This window comes from Lissotriton vulgaris, chromosome 4_1 (assembly GCF_964263255.1).
Source record: "Lissotriton vulgaris chromosome 4_1, aLisVul1.2, whole genome shotgun sequence".
Lineage (NCBI taxonomy): Eukaryota > Metazoa > Chordata > Amphibia > Caudata > Salamandridae > Lissotriton > Lissotriton vulgaris.
The window spans coordinates 1671648836-1671674850 of NC_141691.1; positions in this window are offsets into that span (position 1 = coordinate 1671648836).

Below are 26015 nucleotides of genomic sequence, written 5' to 3' on the forward strand. Positions count from 1 at the left end.
AAGGTGGAAGGCATCTGTACGGACACCCTCCTTAGTGCCAGGTCAAGCCATTAGAGCACAGGACAGGCCCATAATAAGGTTTGTGGGGGACGGGGGAGGAGAGGGGTCAGAGAGTGGGTGAAGGGCGCTTAATGAAAGGTAAATATGTGATGGATATTGGGGTAAGAACAAGGGATGGGGGGGTTCACAAGTGGTACCAAGGTGGAAAGCGGGACCAACACAGACACGGTTGCCGGGGATGGCAAAAATACCTCTGGGGAATAAGGAATTGAAAATTAAGAAACTCCCTTATATGGGAGTGTCGAAACCCCTGGGGGCGCATTTAATGTTAGCATCCAAAGAGCACATTTGGAAAAGGGAATACGTGGAAATGTTAAAGCTTTTACACAGGGAGGTAAGGTCCAAGGAGGGCTCTAAGGAAGTGGAATATGAGCGAGCCAAGAGGCCTAAGGTGACATTGAGTATAGAGAATTGGACGGCTGCGTTTTTGATTTACGCCAGCGTTTACCGTGAAATGTTCCTGGAGTGCTGCGTGGCTTTAATTAAATACATGGATGTGATAAGAACGGCCCAGATCACTGGGGGTGGATACGCTTGGGTACAATACGATGAGGAGCTTCGACCCTGAATGGCATGGGACCTGGAAGCCAAATGGGGGTAACTGGACACGGATCTGTGGCAACATACAATGGGGGCAGCGAAATGGGATAAAACTATATTTACGGCTAGTGGCTTGCCTATAGTGTACTGGCCCTTTCAGGGGAAGCCCACCCGGGGAAGGGTGGAGGGCTTGACCATGACTCAGTCTGGGGCAGGAGGCGCTTGCTGGGACTTTAATAAGGGCCTGTGCGCCCGCGAATATTGCAGGTTGTGACACGCGTGCTCAAAATGTGGCACCCACCTGCCTTGTTTAACTTCTGGGGCGGACGGCCACAGGGCAAACAGCTGTGGCAACAGTAGGGTGCTAGAAAGGCCAGACAATCACAGTAATTTCAAAACAGCAGAGGGGGCAAGGGGCCACAGGGTCCTGGTCCCAAAGGCTTATACGCCAGTTAATCTAGACAAGTTGGAAAGGGCCTGCAGGGGTATGAGGATTTGAGGGCAAGGCATGTTCTCCTGGAGGGGTTCCGATGGGGGTTTCGTTTGGGCTACCTGGGTCCAAGACAGAGGCAGTGGGCGGATAACCTAAAATCAGCTGCAGAATACAGACAAGTGGTGCAAGACAAATTGAACAAGGAGGTGCTTGAAGGGAAGATTGCAGGTCCGTTTGATGATTGGCCAATGGAGAAGTTAATTGTCTCCCAATAGGGGTCTTGCCCAAAAAAGAAGAGGGTCAATACAGATTGATTCAACATCTGTCATGGCCGGAAGGGGCTTCGGTCAATGATTTTGTTGATGAGGAGGCGGTTTCAGTTTCATACTCATATTCAGTTGACGTGGCCATGTCACTGGTGGTGACTGCGGGCGCAACTGCAGCAATGGCAAAATGTGACAAAGTTGGCGTTTCGATTGCTTCCAGTCCATCCGGATGATTGGCATCTTCTGGGTATCCATTTCGAAGGGAAATGGTACGTGGACAAATCTTTACCGATGGGTTGCTCTATGTCGTGTGCATTGATTGAATGTTTTAGCACCGCCTTGCAGTGGGTATTCACGCAGCACATGGGTCACACTTTGGTGACACTACTTGAATGATTTTATCTTTGTCGGTTCGCGGAAGGCCAGGCAGCACTGGACACTTTCCATGAGCTCATGGGTGACCTTGGGGTGCTGTTAGTACCGGAAAAGACAAAGGGGACCCAGTACAGCTCTGTCTTTTCTAGGTATTGAAATTGATTCTGTGTCTATGCGGGCTCACTTGCCAGCAGACAAAAAGGTGAAAATGTTGGAACTATTGGAGAGAATGCTGTCAAAACAGAAAGTGACTGTGAAGGACATACAGGTGCTCCTAGGTCATCTCAATTTTGTGTGCTGGGTAGTTAGGGCTGGGCGTACCTTCTGTAGGAGACTGGGGCGGGCTCTGGCAGGACACCATCCAACTCACCACCATGTACGCCTTACGGCGGGGGTGAAGGAGGGCCTACGCATGTGGACAGTTTTATTGCAAGCTTTTAATGGAGTGCCATTGGCAAGGGACGATGACGTCAAACTAGACATCAAAATTTTCTCTGATGCGGCGGGCAGTGAAGGCTTTGGCCTGTTTTGGCAGGGTAGATGGTGTGCTGAGCAGTGGCCACAACAGTGGAAGGATGGGGGAAGAAGCATAGCCTTTCTGGAACTCTTCCCGTTAGTGGTGGCATTAACACTTTGGAGAAAGGAGCTGGCACACAAGAAAGTTTTGTTTCGAGTTGACAACATGACAGTGGTTGAGAATGTGAATAGACAGTCAGCAAGGGATGAACAAATCCTGAAGTTGTTGCGGGTCTTTGTGTTAAGATGCCTTACGCACGACATTGCTTTTAGGGCATTACACATACCTGGTGTGGACAATGACATAGCCGATGCTTTGTCTCGTTCGCAGTGGGGGAGATTCCGTGGGCTGGTCAAGGAGGCGGACAGGACACCGATGCCAATGCACGGTCATCTGTGGTACGTAGGCAACGTAGGGTGCTACAATTGGTGGTATGCTCGTTGTCGGCAGCCACATGGTTAGCATATCAACTGGCTTGGAAGGACTTTTTGACATTAGGTGCTCAGCAGCGTGCAGAGGGTTTGTGGCAGTTTGAAGATGTTGTTCAGTTTATTCTAGACCTCATCAACACTTTCTAGGGTTACCATCACCAGGAAATTGGCGGGCAGTCTCTGAAATTCTGGGCAAAAATGAAGGGGGGGTTGTGGCAGGATGTGACTCCATTGGAGTCGGGGGTTCAAATTTGGCTGGCTAGATCAAAAACAGATCAGAGGGGGAGAGGAAGAGGGGTCAGGCTAGAAGCGGCAGTGCCAAGAGTGACATGCCTGCTACTTTGGGCTTGGCGTTGGCGATCTTTGTGAGGAGGTTCTGGGGAAGATGCAGTGTTTAAACACGAAAATGGGCAGAGGGTGACATAATATCAGTTACGCATGGTTTTGAGGAAGGCCTTACACAACATTGGTCTCGATGGGGCTCAGTATGTGACTCATTCTTTCTGGATTGGGAGGCAACTGAAGCGAGCAACAGGGGCTGGACCCAGGACGATATCATGAGGTTGGGGCGCTGGTCGTCGGAATGTTTTCGGACCTATGTTAGACGGGATGCAGATGCGTCAAACCCCTTATCAGGTTTGGTGGCTGGCCCCCAGTCGGAAAAATTTACCATCTGGATAGTGGGGCACTCGTTTGTCAAATCGGCTCATGTCCAGGCGTGCAGGAGTTATTTTGATGCACACTGGGGTTTTAATGACTGTTTGTTTAAAATTGTATGAAAAGTTAAAAGAGGTATGCTTTGGAGGGAATTAATACCTTGTTTGAACAGGTGGATGGTACAGGGCTGGTGTCCGGATGTTTTGTTGATTTGCCTAGGTGAAAATGACTTGTGCAGAGACAAAGGGGTGGTGTTGATGAGGGCAATGATGAAGGATTTGTCGTTATTGAAGGAGCAGTGGTCAGGATGTCATGTGTTGCAGACTGAGTTTGTGCCTCATACGGTGTAAAGGAGTGCTTTGAACCCTAGTGCTATTGACAAGGCTCTGTGGAAAGTCAATACTGAAATGTCTGGGTTTAGTTGAAGTGTGGGCTTTGGAAGAGTGAGTCACAAAGAAATCGGTGGAATTTTTTTAGAGATGATACGGTGCACCTATCTAGGATCGGCATGGACCTTTATTTACTGGAAATCAGGGAGGTTTTGTCGAGGTGTCTTAACGTCCATAAGCATTCCGCATAGAGAGTATGCTGGCTTCCTATTTGGGGGGCAGAAAGGTGGGGGTAGTTTGTCTCCCCCACTTTCTGGGTGGCGGGGGTCATTGGAAGTTTGCCAGGGTTGGCAGAGGTTTTTTGGTCATTGATGAAGTTGGGTTATCGACAGGGAAAGGGTAGGCAGGGTATTTTTTAGTTCGGTTAGACATGTTGGGTGATTTACAGTTGTAAAGAGGCCGGCAGGGGAGGTTGTTTAAAGGATGTGTTTAATTAATGGGGTTATAGTTTATTGCAAGCTTTGTATTGTTTTATAATATTGTTATGGATGGGGGTTCAAGAAAATCTTAGGGGCGGGGGTCAGGTATGTGGTTATATTAGTGAGGTTTTTAGTTTTTTAAGGCGGTTGCCAGGGAATTTTTATTGTTATGTGCACTTGTTTCAATAAAGCTGCCTTTTACACACAATCTCTTAATTTGTGGTCTGCTCCCTCCTCCCCCTCCCTCCCAAGGGGGGTTTGGGAGGGTAGCTGACCACAGGGAGGTCTCCACCCCGGAAAGTTTGGGAGGGGCAGTGGGGTGGGCTTTATGCCAGCCATTTTGTTTTGGGCTATTTTTAGTTATAGCCCAAACGGAGCCCCATTATAAATTCTTTGGGCTATTGCTCACAGCCACTATTTTAGGTTTGGTGACCTGGTGGCTGGGAGCGTTGTCACAGTTTAGTTTTATGCCCTCCCTAATTTTTTTGCTTTTGGGGTGCAGGATTTTCTTTCCCGTTTTGTTTGGTCGCTTTTCATTGGGACAGGTGAGCAGGGGTTTGGCTATGCATTGTCGCTTGGAGCAGGTGCAGTGCGGGGGTCATTGGAAGTTTGCCAGGGTTGGCAGAGGTTTTTTGGTCATTGATGAAGTTGGATTATCGATAGGGAAAGGGTAGGCGGGTTTTTTTTTGAGTTCGGTTAGACATGTTGGGTGATTTACAGTTGTAAAGAGGCAGACAGGGGAGGTTGTTTAAGGGATGTGCTGAATTAATGGGGTTATAGTTTATTTCAATGCTTTGTATTGTTTTATAATATTGTAATGGATGGGTGGGGGGCAGGTTCAAAGAAATCTTAGGGGCGGGATCAGTTATGTGGTTGTTTTAGTGAGGTTTTTTGTTTTGTAAGGCGGTTGCCAGGGAATTTTTATTGTTATGTGCACCTGTTTCAATAAAGCGGCCTTTTACACACAATCTCTTGGCTTGTGGTCTGCTCCCCCTTCCCCCTCCCTCCCAAGTTTCCGTATCTTTCCACTGAAAGGAGATGGAGCTGGCGCTATGCAGGCTGTCGTGAAGACACTAACCTGGAAAGTTATCACTGTAGAGGTGAGTCGTGAGTGACCGGTTGTCCCTGACTGGTCCCTTACCGGCTATAATTGCGTGTTTGTGTCCTGGGCCGGCAGAGTGTGAGATATTACTGCTGGAGACCTCATGCTGAAACTTAACTCATGTGCACAACTTCGTCATTCCTGATCTCGTCCACAGAGTAAACAAACTGGTGCAAATGCTTAGGGGCGCAACAAGCACTTGTGTTGCAGAGTGTTCTGGCAGCCTCCACCATTCCTCTATAGGATTTTACAGTATTTCTGTTTCAAGGTACACTTTGTATTCTTGTAACGCGCTTTTTGTTGGTATAAGCCTTTATCAATTGTTTCACATTCAGCACTTTGCACAAACTCTTGCATGCTCTCGGCGACACAACATACCGGGTTGGATGTAACCATGCCTCTTCTCCCCAGCCTTGTGCTAATTACTTATCTCTGCCAGTCTATCCACTTTTACTATTTAAATACTTCATAAGGTCATTTGATTTGATTTGATTTGATTTTTAAATTTATAATAGCGCAACGATTGCCCGGAGGCGTCTTGGCGCTGAGGACTATGACAGGACATGAATAAAGCTAACAAGTGCATGGGTCTTATAGGTCAGTCTGGAATAGCCATGTTTTTACGGCCTTCCTAAAGGTTTTCAAATCTGCGCTGTTCTTAATTGCTAATGGAAGAAGATTCCAGGATTTGGCAGCTCTAAGCAAGAAACTCCTGCCTCCCCATCGTACTTGTTTGAACCTGGGAATTTGCAGCAATTTTTGTTGCATAGATCTAAGGTTCCTAGAGGGAGCATAATATTTTATGCGCGCTGTCAAGAATGAGGGACTTTTCCCCTGAAGTGTTTTGAAGATGATGCACAGAGCTTTAAATATTATTCTTTTTTTGACCGGCAGCCAGTGCAATGCATCTAGCTGTCGGGAAACCAACTCATATTTAGGTATATCCAAAATCAGTCTAGCAGCTGCATTTTGCAATCGTTGCAGCTTTTTCAAGAACTGAGTCTGGATCCCCAAATAAAGTGCATTGCCATAGTCCAACCTGGAATTGGCAAGGGTAATTACAACAGTTTTTAGAGCCTCAGAAGGAATAAAGGCACGGATCTTCCTAATCATTTTAAGGATGGCCCAAAAACTGGAAGAGAGGCAGTCGATTTGGCTGTCAAATGTCAGCCTGTGGTTGAAAATAAACTCAAGGTTTTTTGCCTTCGAGACGGGTGTAAGACAATCACCCAGCTCTGAAGGCCACCAGTTCGGAGACCAGGCAATGGGATAAGTGCCCAACACCAATGCTTCAGTCTTACTGCTATTAGGCTTAAGACAGTTGGATTGCATCCAAGAGTTAATGTGACGCTTACAGTTATTAAAGTGATCAGCGGTTTCGTCCACATTATTGTTTGCTGCAATGACTACCTGCGTGTCGTCAGCATATGACACTACTGAAAACCCATACTGTCTTATCAGTGCTGCCAATGGAGTTACATAAATATTAAATAGAGTAGAGCTTAACGAAGAGCCCTGTGGTACTCCACATTGCAGATTGAAGGTTTGGGAGCTGAATTCATTGATTTCGACTCTAAAGGATCTCTCAGTGAGATAGGATGTTAATAGAGTCGTGGCAGAGTCTTGAATGTCAATTTCAGACAGTCTGGAAATCAAGATGTTATGATTGACGGTATCGAAGGCCGCCTACAGATCTAATAATATCAAGGCGGCCTTCCCGCCTTCATCCAATGACTTCCTGAGCTCCTCGCTAGCAGCAATTAAAGCAGTTTCGGTTCCATGGCCCTCTCTAAAACCAAATTGTGAATGGCCGAGGAGGTTATTGGTAGAGATGTAGGGCAAAAGCTGAATGTTCAACAGTTTTTACAGGATCTTAGAAAAAAACGGGATTCTGGAAATAGGTCGATAGTTATTGGGTTCAGCAGGATCCAGATGAGGCTTTTTCAGCAGAGGAAGTACCGAAGCTGTCTTCCATGCTTCAGGAAATTGCTCCTGGAGTATGATCTCAGAGAAAAGCACAGTTAGCTGTTCGCTAAGGATATCAGGAAAGAGATGGAAAATTTTGAGGGGACACGGTTCAGATGGTGCCCCAGATTTAGTACTTAAGATGGTTTCAGTAATCTGTTCTCTGGTTGGGGGGGGTGAAGAAAAAACCAGATGAATTTGTGGCAGGGTCACTCCTATTAGGAAGTGAAATGTTGGTAAGATTGGAAAAAGTCCTGTAGACCAACCCCACCTTGTCAACAAAAGCCTGACCAAGGATGTTGCAGAAGTCTGGGTTGTTGTCCATTTTAATTTTGACGGCAATTTAGCTAGATTTCTGACAGTAGCAAAGAGCTCTTTGCTAGAGTTTTTAGCAGCCAAAATTTTATAAGTAAAATGATTACTTTTTTCCTCTGTAATCAATTTTTTATAGGTAGCTAGTACCTGTGCGTAGAGCTTTTTAGAATCTTTACTATAATTTTGTCTCCATTGTTTTTCTGTTCTCCTACAAAGTTGTTTTTGTTTCCGTAGTTTATCAGAGAACCATGGTGTGGAAGGTTTATTCCTTCTTGAGACAATGGTCTTTAGAGGGGCTATAATATTGGTTGCGTTAGTAACTCAGCTAGTTAACCTCTGAACAGCCAAGTCGGTTTTAACCTGTAAATTAGGCTTATTTATTGAAAGAGATGCCTGAAGGCACTCAGTGTCAATGTTTGTCCAGTCACGATAAGTGTGTGTAGCTGATACCTTGGTATCTGTCTTCAGCTGAGGTGATGATTGAAATCGCCTTGAATGGTAAAATTTGCATAGTTAATGCAAGGTCAAGTAAGACAATTCTGGAATGTATAGCTGAGACAGGCCGGAGTGCATTAAGGTGTCTTTTCTAATTGAGTTGAGAATGTATACATTTTGCAATAATAAGATTTAGGCAATAGTCTCCAAAAATTGTATGCAAGTTTCCCGTTCGTTACTGGGCCAGGAGTGTGCTTGAAAAATTGTACTCTTGGAACCCAGCATGCACAAAAAAAGATAACTGGTTAATTTACCGGGAGGTCGTCTGCATGACCTTTTCTATTGAAAGCCTAGTAATACTGCCAAAAAGTACACAACAAGTATAATATTGCGTTTTTCAGGAACCCAAGTAATATGGATCCATGCAAAAGTGAGTTGAAATATGTCTGATTCTGTATGTGGACAGAAGGAAGAATGGTGGATGTAACAGTGATATAGCACAGTAGAGAAATATCTAATTTGCATTTGACTGTTTTGACAACAACTCACCTATGAGGTAGGGTGAATGCTGGAGAGTTATGATCGTCATAAGACACAATCCTTTAATATAGTCTGATGTCTGTTCTGTGGAGCTCAATGATCTTCATGTGTATGCAGTTGACAGTGGCTTCCGAACTCAGCAGTGAATGAGTCAGAACATGCACTGAATTTACTAATGATGACTGCTCCAATATTTTTATCAGCTGTCTTTTATTTTTTAAATTGGCACATGTTGGTTGAATTGTTTTAGAATATATATGTAGTTTATGTATGGTATAAAATAATTTCCACAAACTGTAACAATATTTTATGCTATTGAATATACTGCTGTAGTCGATACAAATAGGGGTATTTCAGGGTTTTAAATTAATGCTTGGATTGCCTACAGTGGGGAAATGATGATGTTGTCAAATTTTAATTATGGTTCCTGGAATGTGCTGATATGCTTTACTGTTTCAAGGTAGCTTGTAAACCAATCCCAACAAGCATTAGTTTGGTTTTTGTAGTGAGTCAAGTATGTGCCACCCCTTAAGTGACTCTAGAAAGAATATGGAAAGCCAAATTCCTTTAGAGTAGTATTCAATAAACTGTTTCTTTCGAAAGGTTTAAATGTATTTTATTTATTTATTTATTTGTTTTTATATAGCGCGGACTTTACCCGAAGGTGTCAGAGCGCTTCACAATAGGAACAGAACTGTTACATGAGAACATTACAAGTGAACAAATTACAAAAGCAAACGTTACATTACATGAGGCAAAAGTGACAATCGTGCGCCAACAAAATACAAGAGGTAGCAAACGGTGCATTACAGCAGGGAAAAGTGACATGTGTGCAGTTTACAAAAGCGTACAAAGTAAACATAGAGGTAGAATACTGCAATATATGGAGGACACTCAAACACAAGAACAAACGTTACGTAGGCAATGGTGGCACTTGTGCAGGTATCAAAAGCAAGCAAAATGTAAGAGGTAGCAAACAGTGTGTTACAAGAGAAAAGTGACGTGTGCATGTTACAAACGAGTACCAAACACAGGTAGAAGGATAATACTGTAATAAATGGCAGACTCTCAAACCACAAGAACACACTGGGAAGGCACTTCCATAGTCATGTAAAGTAGAATTTTCTATAATGGAAGAAGGTCTTCCTTCAGGTAATAGAGAGGGCGTGAAATACGTTTGGAAGGGTCTTTGAAGGAGGAGAACTTTGAGGTCAGTTTTGAAGGCCTGGGAGGAGGTGGTGGTCCGGAGCTGAGGCGGAAGTGAGTTCCAGATTCTCACTGCACTGCCTGAAAAGGATTGGGCCATCGATCTTTCCTTCTTTAAAGTGGGAGGTTCAAGCAGTAGATTTTCTGCATTTCGTGATGGTCTAGAGCCTCCAGAGAGTTTCAGTTTATTCACCAGGTAGCGAGGAGAGGAGGAGTGCAAGGCTCGGTGGGTAATGCAGGCAGTCATGTAGATAGATCTTGCCTCCATGGGAAGCCAGCGGAGGGTGGCTAACATGGGTGTGATGTGGTTGCTTCTTTTGGCCCCATAAATGAAACGAGCTGCTGAATGGAGAACAGACTTAAGGGGGGTCAGGTGGGATTTGGGGAGGCCAGTAAGAAGAGAATTGCAGTAGTCCAGTCTGGAGAGGACCAGCGATTGGACCAGAGTTTTAAGGTCATGCTCTGGGAAGAAGCGACGAATCCCCCAAAGAAGGCGCAGTTGGTATCGAGCAGACTTTGCAATTGAATTAATGTGGGAGAGTAGATTGAGTTTTGTGTCGAGTATGACACCAAGGGATTTTGCGCTGTCGACAATGATGGGTTTATTGTTCAGTAGATTCATCTGGTCCATCCATGATTGAACCGGGGGAGAAGAAAGTGAGGAGGAATTCAGTTTTGGAGGGAATCCAAATCAGTTGATGTGTTGACATCCAGTTTTGAATGGAGTCCAAAGTAGAGCTTAAGACGGTGAGATTATGAGTGGAGGCAAACTTGAGGTAGATTTGAGTGTCGTCTGCGTAGAGATGATAGTGGACCCCAGATTTACTTAGGAGATTTTCCAGTGGTTCGAAATAGAGATTGAACAATGTGGGTGCATGTATAGAGCCTTGAGGAACACCTTCACCCACCGCCAAAGGAGATGAAAGACTGTCCGCTATTTTGATCATTTGAGATCTATTAGAGAGGAAGGAAGCAAACCATTTAAGCACAATGCCCTCCATGCCCATTCTCTGTTGAAGAGTGTTGAGAAGGGTGTTGTGATTGACAGAGTCAAAGGCTGCCGAAAGGTCAAGGAGAATTAGAAGACAAGACCCCCCCTAATCGAGTATCCGCAGGGCGTCATCAATCACTTGCAGCAGGGCTGTTTAAGTGCTACAGTTTTGGATGAAGCTGGACTGAAAATTGTCAAGAAGAAAGTTGTCCTTGATATGACGAGAGAGTTGTTTTGCAACACATCTTTCTGTGATCTTTCAAGAAAGGGTAGGTTAGTGATGGGGCGGAAGTTGTTGAGGTCATTCGCATCAGCAGTGGGTTTTTTAAGCAGAGGGGTGACCTGCCCAGTTTTGAAGGGAACAGGAAGGGAGCCTTGACAAAGGGAGAGGTTGACCAGAGTGGTCCAATAGGGAAGAGAATGGGTATAGAAGTCAATGGCAATGGCACTAGGGATGGGGTCAAGAGAATGGTTGGAGGGCTTTGTTTCGAGGATGCACTTGAGGAGGACATCTTCAGAGATGGGGTCGAAGTTCTGCCAAATGGCTAGTGATTTGCGCTCCTCTGGAGGGGTAGGATGAGCGACCTGATCCACAATTGATTTCATTTTTTCGTCAAAGAATACTGCGAAATCTGCAGCTTTCTTTGTAGAATCCATCAACTTGGAGGTTGGGGGAGAGCAGTTAGTATTCTTGATGAGATCAAATAGTATTTTGGGTCTATTTTTGGCTGAGTCCAGGAGGGTTCTGAAGTGCGACGCTTTCCCAAGGAAGATGTGCTTGTGGTACTTGGATCTTGCTGAACGAAGCGTGGCCAAATTATCGGTGGAGGGTGCTTGCCTCCATTGTTTCTCCAGGAGTCTTAGGTGCTTCCTTTCTTCATAGAGGGATTTGTTGAACCAAGGTGCTGAGGGAATGGGCCTTTTCTTTTTGCTTTAGAGAGGAGCGACGTTATTGATTTCGACTGCAAGAACTGAGAGGCATTGGGAGGTGAGATCGTCAACATCTAGGTTCGGGTCTAGCCTTGGAAGTGACAGCAAAGCTGATTCCCAGAGGGAAACGGTGTCAATATTTATAGTGTCACGGAACCAGGAGGTAGCCCTCTTAGGTTGGCCAAGAGTTATAGAGTGTGCTAGGTGAAGAGAGAATGGAATGAGGAGGTGGTCAGACCAGTCTACGTAAATAGGGGTAGCGATAGAAAGCATGCCTGCTTTAGAAATAACAAGGCCCAGGATTGAGCCCTTAGAGTGTGTTGATTCTGTGCAGTGTTGGATAAGATAGTTTGTAGAGAGGAAGGTGGCCAGCAAGTTCATGGAAGAGTCTTGCAGGGAGCCCCAGTGGAGATTGAAGTCACCCACAAAGGTCTGATTGTCACTTTGCGCGTATTGGTCGCTGATGAAGTCAGTGAGTTCCTCCATAAACGAAGGGCCGCTGCCAGGTGGGCAGTATATGACATGGAATCTGAGGGGTGAGCGGTGGTGTAGTTGAAGCTCAAGAGATAGACATTCAAACGTAGACATGTCTGCTCTGTGTATATACTACTCTCTACTCTAAATCACATGCCTATCTGTCTTAATCTCTTTTGTGAAACCATATCCATATAACCTAACAATATCTATGAATACCAGAAGGCATTGTTTCTATTATAGCATCCACTTAAGGTCACTCCTTAGGCACTCATGTACCACAAAAAAACTAGAGTAAATGCATGGAAAGGTTTCCTTTAGCATGCAAAACAAACCCCAAATACCAATAGTATCACCACTAACTCTGGGGCTCTCACTCTTGTTTGGGGCAAGCAAGCACTATATAAATCCCAATTTAATTCAATCATGCTTCAGCTCTGGAAACAGAGCGGCTCATGAACACAAACAGGACATGTGTGGGCAGCATGGTAAGTAAAAAAGCTTTTAAATGCTATGTGTGCATGTGCGAGAGTGTGGGTCTGTGAGAGCTTGTGCTTTTGTGTGCAGGTGAGAAAGGAAGAGTGTGTCAGTGAAGGAGTGAGTGATAATAAGTGATAGGAAGAGTGTGTATAAGTGAGAATGACAGTGAGTGTAATTGAGTGTGTGTGAGACTGAATGGGACTAGGTGATTCAGAGTGAGTTTAAAGGAGACTGAGTGAGCATAATTGAGACTGAATGAGTTGGAGATAGCTTCAGTCAGGATGTATGGAAATGAGGGTGAATGAGTGAGACTGAGTGTGCATGAGTGAGTCAGATTGATATTGAGTGAATGAGAATGAGTGGGACTGAGTGAATCAGTGAGGAAGAGTGAGTTACTGTGAGGCAGAGAATGACTGTCTGTGCATGAGTGAGTTTGAGTGAGTCGCAGTGAGATTGAGTGACTCTGAACCAGTGGGATTGAGTGAACCAGGAAGAACAAGTGAATCAAATAAAGGCTAAATGAGACTAAATGGGGCTGAGTGAGTCAGAGTGAGTGTGAGTGAAACTGAGTGAGACTAAGTGAGAATGGGTTAGTTAGAATGATAAAGACTGCATCGGACAGTGAGATAGAGTGAATTGAAATAAAATAAATGAAGGAAGACTGAATGGGACATAGTGAGAATGAGTGAGTGCAAGCGTAAATGAGAGTAAGTGAATAAAACTGAGTGAGAATGAGTGGGAGAGTAAGAATGAGGTTGAAATAACCCCTCTCCTGAACCCACTGAGAATGCGTAAGAATAGCCTCCTGGAATTCCAGCCAAGGATTAGGCCCCACCACTTTTAAAGGTCACCAGCCACCTCTCGCCGATTTCGCTGCTTTCAGTGCAGTACAGCAGAAATGGACAAAGCAGATTTGATAAAAAGGAAATTAATAAAAGTTGGGACATAATTAGACTGAAAAAGTAAATGGAAGCAGAGTCCCCGAGGGCTGACAATGGTCATTGAGCTGATAGGTGTCTTACCGGGGGAGGCTGTCTGAGGGGACATCCTCCAATTCCGTCTGTGCAGCCCTCCAGGCTCTCCGAAGTCTCTGTTCTCAGGTGCAGGATCGCAATTGTAGAAACAGTGGGCGCTGCCCCATAGACAGGAGTAAAGCAAAGTGGTCGCAGCAGTTTTGGTGCTCTCTTCCAGATGGGACACACTGGAGGCACCCCATGGCCTCCGTTATCCAATGCGAACAGAAGCGAGCAGCACGCCCATGCACTGAAAAGCTTCCTTTATTCCAGACACTTACCAAAAGATGTACAACCTCTGACGCGTGTCAACCAACTGATCATGTGCAGGGCTAGTCGTCTTTGTTGTCTGCGTTTTTCCCACAGCTATTCCAACATGTATATATATATGCGGCATTCTGGGATGTGTAGTTTTTGACTCGCATTGTTGTGAATCCAGTGATTTACATAGTCTCTTATGGAAAGGAGAGTCAAGGACCCTTTATACCTTTTCTATACATGTATTGCGCGTTCTCTAGTGGTATTTTGGTGATTGCAGTTTTTGTGCGACGACGTCCATGGTGAAATGATTTACATGTGCATTTGCTGTATAAACTGCACCGCAGCTTTGTCTGAAACGTACAGCGTTGCTGCATTAAACACCAACATGGCAGCAAAATGCGTGGCTACAAAACCGGCAATACCCCATGCTTACTATGACAAACATAGAAAAAAATGAGATAGCAACCCAGAGTTCTCATACTAAATCCGAAACAAACAACGTAGGCAGAAATGTAGTTAACAACAAATGGGCATGTAAATCACTCCATCATAAACATCTTTGTCATCTGCTACAACTCAAAACAAGCAACCTTAAATGACACAGTATGTATTAGAAGAAGGTGGGACAAATATATTTTTCATTCTTGCTTCCCATATGTGGGAGGCTGGGCAAAGGAACTCTACACACACACGCACAAATCTCCGCTACCACAGTAAGATTTCTGGAATCTAAAAATCAAAACTTGAATACAAATTTAAAACAGCGCCTTCGTCAGTTGACGAAGCCACGGTAGATGTGAAAATGCTACAGGCCCAATTCACTATGCCATTTGCACCTGTAAAGCTGTATTATGAGCTCATATGGCAGGATAGGTGGCTGCTAATGTGACTTTACAGTTACAAATCCATGACAGCTTAGTATTATGTAAAAGTGAGTATTTCAAGGAATGTTCAGGCTGAAAAGATCGAGTATTTCCACAAACTTGAGTTAGTGGCCATTCACAAATACCACTTCCCCCTTTCCAGCCTTCTACATGGCAGAGATTTAGGGCTTGTCTGGAAGAGAAGCAGAACAGCTTCAAGCATGGGGGTGTCATGGGGGGGGAGCAGCTCCATTGGTGTCATTCGAAGAGCCAGGTCTTGAGGTTCATTCTGAATTGGGGCAAACTGTGAGTAGCCAGGCCCTGTGCTCAGTGTGATTATATTGCCTTTTTAGCTCCTGGTCCAAAGGCCTCTAGGAATTTTTTTTATGGACCTAGCCTTTTTTGGCTACCCGAAATATTAGAGCGTGCAACAAAAAATGTATGTTTAGCCCGCAGCCATGGGCTTGCATCCAAAAATAGACCTTTTTTTTAATTATAATGGTCGTTTAAGATGTGTGGCGCCGCGGCCAGGGTGACTGATTCCAAAATCTGGGGATCACGGTTCGATTCCCGTGGCCGGCAGCAGATTAGCCCATCACCATGTGACTCTGGGCAATGGCTTGCTCAATCTTCCCGACGGCCCCCAGCGCCTAGAGACCCTAACGGGTGATGGTTCGTGCTTTACAAATGTGGATTATTATTATTTTCAAATGTTCTATGCTGTACCCTTGGTAAAAGTGCAAGTGTGTTTTGTTACCTCTCGCCCAGATGAACGAACAAACTTTGGGGCATAGTTACTAATCTTCCATGCACTGCAGGGCTGCAAGCAGAGAACTGGGCTGTATTGTGTGAAAGGGGAGAGCAGAAATGCTCCATATTTACAAAGATGCAGAGCATTTCTGGTCTCTCGCTGTGCTAGGGCACTGTCTGCTGCCTAGAGTCAAGACAGACATCCTTGCACAATAGTACAATGGTGTCTGCGTTACAGCTTGTTTTTGCGCAGGAAGAGACACCTTGCCTGGCTTTGTAACTATTACTGAAGTCTTTGTTTGGTCCTTTCTTCATCATGTGCAACATAAGGACAGTGGAAAGGCTTCAGTAATAGTCCTAGTCCTATCCCTTTCCATTCTTTTGTAATGATGCACAAACATCCATTTGAAGTAAAAGGGTGAACTGGTATCCAAGTTTAGGGTTAGATGGTGTCATTCCAACCAGTGACTTAGATCTTATGCTGCACTTGAACATTTGGAGAGAGCCAATCAAATCCAAGCGTCTGCTACCTGTTGTGAAGGTCTGTTCTGTGGTAACTAATATCCCAACAAGCTTATAGTGCTTATAGTGTCCTAGACTCCATTGCGGAGGTAGACATTCCATAATGCTAAATGGGAAAGTGAATTGACTCCATTTGAACCTCAGTAAATTGGAGGTTCAGTTCTCTTGAACAAAGGATCTAGTGGGCCTGGGGGAGAGGGGGTTGTCATAGGCAACAGTAAATACGTATGGTCTTTGATACTACTGTGTTGATGTTGCTTCTTGCAGGTGGCACAATGGCCTGCTCAAACCTGCTCAACTCGCAGTGGTGAGCACATCAGCACCCTTTGTGCTCCATTGAAGAGTTTGTTGATTCAAAGTAAACACAAGGCAATCTTGACTGCAATGACCTGTGTAGGTAGAAGGAAAGAACTGCGAAACATAGGAACTTGCAGTGGGGCAAAGGGACAGCAACAACAAAAGGTTATTATATTCTTGGGCTTACAAATAAAAGGAAAATGCTAAAGCAGGGTAGCCCAGAAACTCATGTACACCAAAGCAGCCCTACACATGGTCCTCTCACACTCAGCGAGCAGTGAAGGGTCCCAGCCATGACAGACAGCATGGATTTACAATGAAGGACAGTTCTGTGGTAGACCAAAGTCAGAGCAATGGAGAATAAAATGTAGTTCACCTGTTTTTAGGCTTCACCCAGTGGCGGCTCCTCTGTTAAGGCAGAGGAGCATCGCCCCAGCGCTCTCGAAGCAGTGAAAAAGCAAAAATAAAATGATAATAACAGAAGTTATTTCTGTTATCATTTTATTTTTAGTATCAGCCAGGTTGGGCGGGGCGGGGCTGGGCTCCTGTGACGTCTGGGAGGAGGAGTGGTTGCTGCACTCCAAACTGGGCATGACTGCTTGGCAAGCCCTCTCGGGCTTGCCAAACAGCCATGCACACTTTGCATGTTCCTCAGCAGGCTACATAACACAGCCTGGTGGGGAACAAGCCCAGCCTCCCATTACCCGTCTTAGAACAGAGCAATGGCACTCAGACCAATTACTACACTGCATTGCAGCATTGTGATTGGTAGCCTGTGTACTTCCTGGTTCTGGCCACAGAGAGACAACAAGGGACAACGGAGGAGAGACGACAGAGGACTGGAGACGCAGTGAGGAGGTAAGTATTTATTTTTTATTTTGTAACCCCCCCCCCCCCCCAATCAGCCGCGGCCGGCAGTGGGAGTACCTGTAGGGCAGTGACGTGGGGAGGGGGAGGGGCAGGGTGGGGTATAGTAATGTATGGATTACGGAGCTTACCAGGTAAGTAAACATTTAAATAAATAAAACGAATTTCGTTGAGTGCACTGTATCCCCAAATGCGATGCAGTGCGCGCAACGAAATTAGTTTTATTTATTTAAATGTTTACTTACCTGTTAAACTCCGTAATCCATACATTATTCACCCCCACCCTGCCCCTCTCTCCCCCCACGTCACCGCCCTGCAGGTACTCCCACTGCCGGCCGTGGCTGCCCCCAATCGCAACCCTTCTTCGGCCCTCCACTCTCATTCCCTGCCAGCCGCTACTGCGATTAGGGCAGAAAGCACTATTACACAATACACAGTAATATCGATTGCTATAATAATAAACACAAAATTACAGCGAGTGACTCTGGGTGACAGTTTAGTCAGTTAAACGTTGTAGAATTAATTCCTGCAAAGTGGCTCAGAATATAGAAATATCATGCAGAAATCAATGGAATTACACATATTATCGCCCAATGCCATAGTGAACCAATAGGTGATTATCCCAATAATACTGCAACATGGAATCTGTAATATTGTACGCAGTATTGCCACGCCAGTAGTACCATCCCCATTGTAATGTGGGCCTTTGTCATATGCATCTACTTAAGACTGATTCTGGATCTCCTTAAAACTAAACTTTACTTGCAACTTTCCCTAACCTAAACAGTGTCAAGAACACTATTCAGAAATGCCACCAACATTTAAGTATTATACAATTCAAGATCAAGGTAAAGTCTTGTTAAATTCCTGAAACGTAAAATTAGGTGATTAACAGGCTGATTTTCTATTAGAATCATTCAAGGGAGGAGGAGATGCCAGGCTGTGTGCAGTGTGCTAGCAAGCGAGGGAGAATAACACACCAGATAATTAGAGAACAAGAGACAGCCTTGAACAGTTCCTGCAAGCTATAATTTTACACCCACAGCAAGTTTTATTTTTATAATCCTTTAACTGAAAAAGGAGAAGGCATTGTTTTTGATATTTCTGATTTAAATGTTCACATGTCAGTAATGTGTGTGTGTGTGTACACGTGTGTGCAATTTCATTCACGTGCTTGTGTGTGTGTGTGATTGTGTGATCAATAACAATCTTGTATTTTTCCATGTCCACTATCAACACTTTATATCAGTTTGATTACATTTAAAATATGACAATTACCTTTTTAGACCAGGTCTTGTAATTTTTGGATTCTTTACCCGTAATCTCCATTAGTGTCAGTAGAAGGCTTCTTTATCACAGCCCTTATCATCAAGAGATGAGCTGGAAGGGGCGAGAGGGGGCAGCTTTCCACCGCCAACACTCACTGACTACCAGGATATGTTTGGCCAGTGGAGGACTGCATCTTTTAGGGTCTGTGAGGGCCAGCTCCATTGGTGTCTAGGACCATAATAGAGTGTATGAAGGCTGGATGAGTCTTACTAAAAGGCAGCTGGTTGTGTTTGCAGGTGAGCTCTGTGGTCCAGCTGAGGGTCTTTGAGGATGAAACAAGGGTCTTTTTAGGACCTCGTGGTGTCTTAGGACACAATGAGGGACTCTAAACGCATTCAATAACAGTGTGAGTTGAGGGTGACTCAAGATAATCTGTGTTTCTCTTGAGGGCATGACTGAGGTATCTGAAGGCATGCCAACAAACCCAGAGGCTAATTGGGAGCGTCTAGGGACCAACTGAAGGTAGAGGCAGCCTAAGGGTGTAAGAGGGTTTGTGGGAGCATGTTACAGGGGATGCTGTATGTCTGTAAAGGCCTATGTGAGAATGGTCTAAGGGCATGCCATACAGGGAGGGCACACAAACAGGCTTTAAGAGCACAGCTGAGTAACTCAAATATCAAATGATGTTGTCTCAGTGTAGGCTGAGGGACAGTTTGGTGTGTCTAACGACTAAATGGAGGTGTCTAAAAGGCAGGTTCAAAGTCTGGTGGGGGTCTCGGAGGGTCAGATGAGGGGTCTACAAGTGGTCTTGTGGTGTTTTCAGAAAGAGTCAAGTTGGCCAGTAGTTGATGAAACTCTGAAGGCTTGTTAGAAAATCTGAAGGCAAGGTGGATACCAGGGGGCTAACAGTTGATAGGTGTGTTTGAATGTGAATTCAGGGTTGTCTGACAGAGGGCTGACTGGGGTATGTATTAGTGACGTTAGTAGAGCCTGAATGTATGCTGAGATTTTCCGAGAGGCATCTGTAGTGTCTAATGATTAGCTGAAAGTTAATTGACGGCTGACTGATGTACCTGATGACCACATTGGCCTTTCTTAAACACAGCTAAACTTTAGGGTTTATGAGGGCTTATTGAGGACCTCTAAGATCTGTTCCAGAGAGTCTGTGGTGGACCAAAGTGTAGATGAGTGTCTGCTGAAAGATGTGATGTCACTAGGGCATGGTTGAAGGATCGCTGAATACCTTCTGGGAGTGTCAGAGTATCTGCTAAGTGTCTCTGAGCCTAAGTACTATAAAATGGTGTCAGACTAGCTGGGTATGTCTGATAATCAGCTAAAGACCTCTAATGGTGAGATGACAGTCTCTGGGGGCTATCCAGAGGTGACTGAAAGCCAGTCGGAGAGTTTGTTTCAAGTATAATCATCATAAGGGGATGGGCATTTGTCTCCAGGCATTGTGCCTCTAATAGCCCAAGGAAATGTTTGGAAAAAAACAAGTGCAGGTGCACAAAATATTTCTAAGGAGTCTACTGCCCTCTGCTCTGCCTGGTTCCACATAGTTCTCTCACTGCCTGAATGTACAACGGCCAAAGTAAGATTGCCACAAATGCGTGAAGTGAGCATGCTCAGCTTCCTCATGAGCAGGTTCGGGTTTCTCCTACTTGAAAATGTTGGAAAAATTAGATAAGGTAGAATATTTTAAAACTTAATATATACTTACATCTAATAGAAAAGGCATAGGATTTAACAGGGCACTCACAAAGGGTACTCATGAAATAGTTCAGTACTTTACTTGTCCAGTTTGAGGAGAGGCGAGGTACTGGGGTATGTGAAGTGGTGCTATGTAATTTGTTCTACTAGTACCAGTGGGAGCTGCCACAAATAAAGGGTGATGGGGCGGGTGAAGGAAACGCGTGAGAGGGAGCGGGGGTCACGCGGGGGGTAGAAATAATAGATTTTTTTAAAAGTTACCTTCAGCTGTCAGCCGTCTCCAGCATAGCATCGCGCTGCCTCCCCTCTTCCCGGGTCCAAGCCGCCCCTGGGACAGACTCCCATCCAATCCCGTACTACAGGCAGGGCAAGGATTAGCTTGAGAAGGCTAGAAAGACACTCTGCTCAGGGAGTCTGTGGGGGGTTTTCCAGCCTAGCTGCTCAATGCAGCTGCGTTGGAGAAATCTAGGTGCGCATGTGTATTTTGGTAGGCCTGAGACTCAGGGAGTGCACATAGTACTCCTCCTCCCTCTCCCATACCTAGGCCACGCCCCTCTGCCTACAGCGCTGGCTAAGAGCTGGCAAATGCAAAATAAAACGATGCAAGAACATTGTTTTATTTTACATTTGCTGGCTCTGAGCCAGGCAGTGGGGCGATGCTCCTCCGCATTTACGGAGGAGCCACTGCTGACTAGTTCAAGTAAAATATTAAAGTTGCCTAATAAACTATCAATGAGAAGGCAGACTATATTGTTGTCCTCTTTCTAGCATGGAATGTCAGTCACGATTAGTATAAGGATTCTTGCAGAAACATTGGTTCTATGTAATAGCAGAGCATTTAAGATGTAGGCAGTGGTGGCTAGTAAAATTTGAAAGTGGTGAGGCAACAAGCCTACAAAATGAACTTACTTTTTCTCCCACTTGACCACTTGAATTCGAGGGAGTTTGAAAATGCTGATCTCCCTTTTCTCTGAGTACTCGAGTACAGTTCATGCCTCCTTCTGTGTGATGCCAACTGCCACCAAAGAGTTGTGATGGGAAAAAACATAGCCAATTACAACGCTGATTTCATGGTATTTATTTCACACACAAAGCTTGAAATCAGCATCCGGATTGGCTGGACAGGCCAAACCAGTGCTGCTTCTGAATACAGGGGGACTGGGTCTCTGTTCCCATAATGCTCTCATACAGGGCAGATTCTGAGGGCAAATGTGCACATGTCAGATTTGCCACTGTTAGAATTGGGGGTCTCAGTTGGCAGAGGTGGGTACCATTGACCAAATAGGGACCCTTGTGTCTAGTCATGGTAAGGGGGTATACTCCTAAACTAACCCCTGCTCACCCCCTTGGTAGCTTGGAATGAGCAGGCAGGCTTATCTCAGAGGTAGTGTGTAAAACATTTGTGATCACATACAGTAACCCAGTGACAACACTACAAATGAACACCACACAAGTTTTAGTATAAAAATAAGTATTTTTATATAGACTTAACACAAGACCACAAACTTCAAAAATCCACAATACTGTACTTTAAAAATGGTAGAAATAGCTTAGTTCTCTTTAGGTGGTAAATGCAACACTTTAAGTTCAATGTACCCTTGGATGCGTAACGCTATACAACTAATGAGTTGCAGAGAAGGTGATGCGTCGGTTCCTTACACCCAAGAACGATGATGCGATGTAGACCTGGCTACAGGAACACTCGGAACCTGACCTGGTGCAAGCACTTCCACCTGGCTATCAAATACTTCGCCTCGACCGGAAAAAGGGTATTGGCGGTGGCCTAGCTATAATCTATAAATCAGATTATATTGTCACCAGCACCCTTGTAGACTTCCCAGACTGCGAATGCCTTTCTTTCTTCATAAAATTCAGTGCCACACATACCTTCTCGGGTATGCTTATATATCGCCCTCCTGGACCACTAAGGCAGTTTCTAACAGACCTCACCGCGATAGCGGCAAGCCTTGCAGTTAGCGCTGCAAACTTTACTATTCTAGGTGACCTTAACATCCACTTGGATGACCCAAATGACTCTACAGCAACGGAGCTATCCTTAAGCCTAAGCGCCCTTGAACTGCACCAACGTGTCACTGGGCCTACCCATCTAAAGAGTCATCTCCTGGACCCCGTCTTCAGCAACTGTAATAACCTTCACATCGGAAACTCTTCCCCCCTTCCCTGGTCGGACCACTTCCTTATCGCGATCACCTGGACCCTGCCCTATCTCCCCCCCCTAAACCTCCGACGACGCAACGATCACGTAACTGGTCTAAACTCCATCTATCTGAGTGGGAGACTCTCCTACAAAGTACCAAACCCACCAACACATCTTTTCCCACCCACGACAATGATACCTACAACCTATGGATTACCAGCTCTCTTGACACAGTCCTACCACTAAAAAGCTCCCACCACAAGCGGGACAATCCTACAGCCCCGTGGTACACAAATGAACTACGAGAGGCCAAACGTGTATGTAAACGTCTGGAGAGGAAATGGCGCTCTCATCAGATAAATCTAGCTATAGAACAGCAATTAAAAACTACAAAACAGAAATCCATCAAGCTCAGGCTAAATATTTTGAACTCAAAATTGAGAATGCGGCTTCCAAACCCAAAGAGATTTATAAAATAGCCAAAACCCTCTTGCAACTTCCAGAACCCTTGAAGCATCATAACAACACTCAGACCCACTGTGAGGAAATAGCTGAGTTTTTCCACCGGAAAATAGAAACCATTATTTCTTCCTTCCCCCACCCCGGCACTCTACCCACAGATCTCGACAACACAGGTTGTACGACAGCCCCACCTCACGATCTCAACAGCTTTCCTCCTCTAGATCTTACCAAGTTGGAGAAACTTATGGGACAGGTTAAATCTGGATCACCTACTGACCCAGCTCCTCCCAGCACTCTCACTCTGATCACACATCTGATCTCGCCCACCATCCTAGATTTGCTCAACTCCTCACTCCATACTGGTATTGTCCCTCCTTTATGGAAAAGAGCAATGGTCAGAGCCCTGCTGAAAAAAACTAATCTTGACCAATCTAACCCCGCCAACTACCGTCCTATTTCCCTCTTACCATGGCTTAGTAAGCTCCTCGAGAAACATGTCAACTCCGTTCTCACCGACTTCCTAGAAGTCAATAACATCTTAGATCTCTCCCAGACCGGCTTCAGGCCCCGTCATGGAACAGAGACGGCACTAGTTGCAGTGACGGAGGAGGCACGAAGGATCTTGGACGATGGTGGATCCACGGCCATCGTCCTACTTGACCTAAGTGCCGCCTTCGACACTGTCAATCATAACATCCTACTCCATCGTCTTGAGGGAATAGGACTGACAGGGACTGCTCTCAGCTGGATGAGATCTTTCTTGACTGACAGATCCTTCAGGGTTTTTGAGAGGGACTTTTCCTCTGCCAGTAGACATCTGAATTGTGGAGTGCCTCAGGGCTCCTCCCTGAGCCCCACTCTTTTTAATGTCTATCTGCGCCCACTAGCTGATGTCGTCCGCCCATTTGGGGTGAAGATCGTTTCCTGGGGGGGGGGGGGGGCGCTAGAGGGCGCACTGCAGTATGGCCGCACTTTCGTGAGGCTCCTGCCGCCCGGAGCTTTAATCCTGGCATTGATCCTCTTGGCCATTGCCTATCCCTGCCCTGCCCTGGATATTTGCTGTGGACACTATCGACCTCACTCGGTCCAACTCCTGTTCTGATCGGAGCATGTTGACCGGAGATACGGGGACTTGCAGTTTTCCCCGCTAGGCGCTCTGGAGGCCGAGTGCTCCGTGGTCCGGCGCCCCTGCCGACTACAGTCCGCGGCGTCGCACGTGTGGTGGAGGCCCTGTCCCCTCCCCCTCGGACTTCTTCTTGCGGCTGGACGCCCCCACCGATGCGGGCGCTTGTGGCCGCTACCTGGGACCAGGGAGACTTGTGAGGAGAGGCGGAGAGGGAGCCGCGCCGGACTCCGGAGACGGAGCGCGACGGGGCCACGTCTGCAGCCCGAGGTGAGACGCGGCCATTGCTCAGTTGGGAGTGGCGGGGTATTTATGCCTGCTCGTGCCCCCGGCTGTGGTGCTCCTCCAGCTTGTTGAGAAGCGACCGGCGCTGTGTGTTGGTGGGCTCAGTGTAGTCCACAGTGTGCGGAGCATCTACCTGGACTTATGTTTGGCGCCATTTTCCTCACGAAGGTGGCTGGGGGAAGGTACCACCTGGAGTCGATGGCGCCTGATTTTGGAGCGCAGCGCTTCTCCTTCTGCGTTGAGGCACCGTCCTGCTGTCTACTCTACTGACTGTTGTCCCTGCCTTGAAATACTGGCCAGATTGTCTGGTGTGTGCTATCTGCTGGGGCCTCACCGGTGCAGGACTGACCACGCCGTCCTTGGTGTAGCCCCTGTGTGGCGCCTGTTTTACTGCGCTGTGAGGTGTTCTGCTGCACTACTGTTGGGCCCCCCCTGCCTTATATTGCTTACAACTGAAAGTGCTCTTCTTTGCCATTGGAGGAGTGGCTGGATTTGGGATCTTTGGAGGGGCCAGATCCCGTGGTGACGTGGCGACATAGGGGGGCTGGCCGGGCACTGTACGCTGGTCTGGGGCTTTGGTGCGCTGTACGCTCCAGCTGGTTGGACACACCGCTAGGAACTCGTGGCTGTGGACCCTGCCGTCCCTTGGCTTCTCTCTGTGCACCTTTGTGGGGGCCAATACGCGCTAAGAGCGTGTCACCATGGGGAAGCCTGACAACAAGCAGCCTAAGCTGTCCTTTGACTCCGTGGCGGCCAGGAGGGGTGCTCGGCTGGTGCAAGAGGCCGGGAGTTCGCGACCCCCCCCCCCCCACCTGTCGCTGATCCTGTTCTGCAGCCTCCCACCCCAGACTTTCAGCAGATGATGCAGGAGATGAGGCAGGGTTTTGCCACTATTGTGGATAAAGTGGACAAACTGTCCTCGCGCATGGACGCAGTGGTGCAGAAACTGGATGTACATGAGGAGCGCCTGACTGCGGCGGAACAGCGCATCTCGGATCATGACAACACGGCCGCCACTCATACCACCCAGCTGGCGAGAATGGACAATATCCTACGAGTGATCGCCGCTAAGAACGAGGAGTTGGAGGCGAGAAGCCGGCGCAATAACATACGCGTGGTAGGTGTGCCGGAGACGACCAACGTGGGGGGAAAAATGGAGACGTATGTGGAGAGACTCCTGGTTGGCGCGATTGGTGCGGAGACATTCTCTACGCAATTCATTGTTGAACAGGCGCACCGCTCCCTTGGACCGCGGCCGGCCACGGGGGCTACGCCGCGCCCAATCATTGCCCGTCTCCTGAATTATCGGGACCGGGACGCTGCTCTTCGGGCGGCTCGCGCCAATCGTGCACTTTCCTTTGAGGGGGTCAGCTTCACCATTTATCCTGACTTTACGCCTATGGTGCAGGAGCAACGACGTAAATTCCTGGCGGTCAAGAAAAAACATTGTGAACTACAGGTGGACTATGCCTTGCTGTATCCTGCAAATCTTAGGGTGACCCATCAGGCAAAACAACATTTTTTCACGAATCCTCAACATGCGGAGGATTTTGCAAAGCGCCTCAAGAGGGAACGATCTGCGCATGACCGGCGGGATGGGGAGGACCATGAGGGCCACCGGTCGGCGGGAGAGGAGGATGACGCATAAATGCGTTTCTCTCAGCATGAAAACTGTTATGGATGCTGTGCACGGACATCCGCATAGCTGTATTTGTGGCCTGGGCTCCTCCAGCCCTGTACTATTGGAGTTGGACGTGGGGATGTTCGATTTGATATGAGTGGCCGTTGTTGGGGGTCACTAAGGGAGCGATGGTTGATGACATTGATGTGCTCCGGGCACCCACCCCCACGCTACGCCTGGGCCGTGTATACGCCCTGTGGATCGGAGTGCGGCGTAGTGTGTGGGAGTG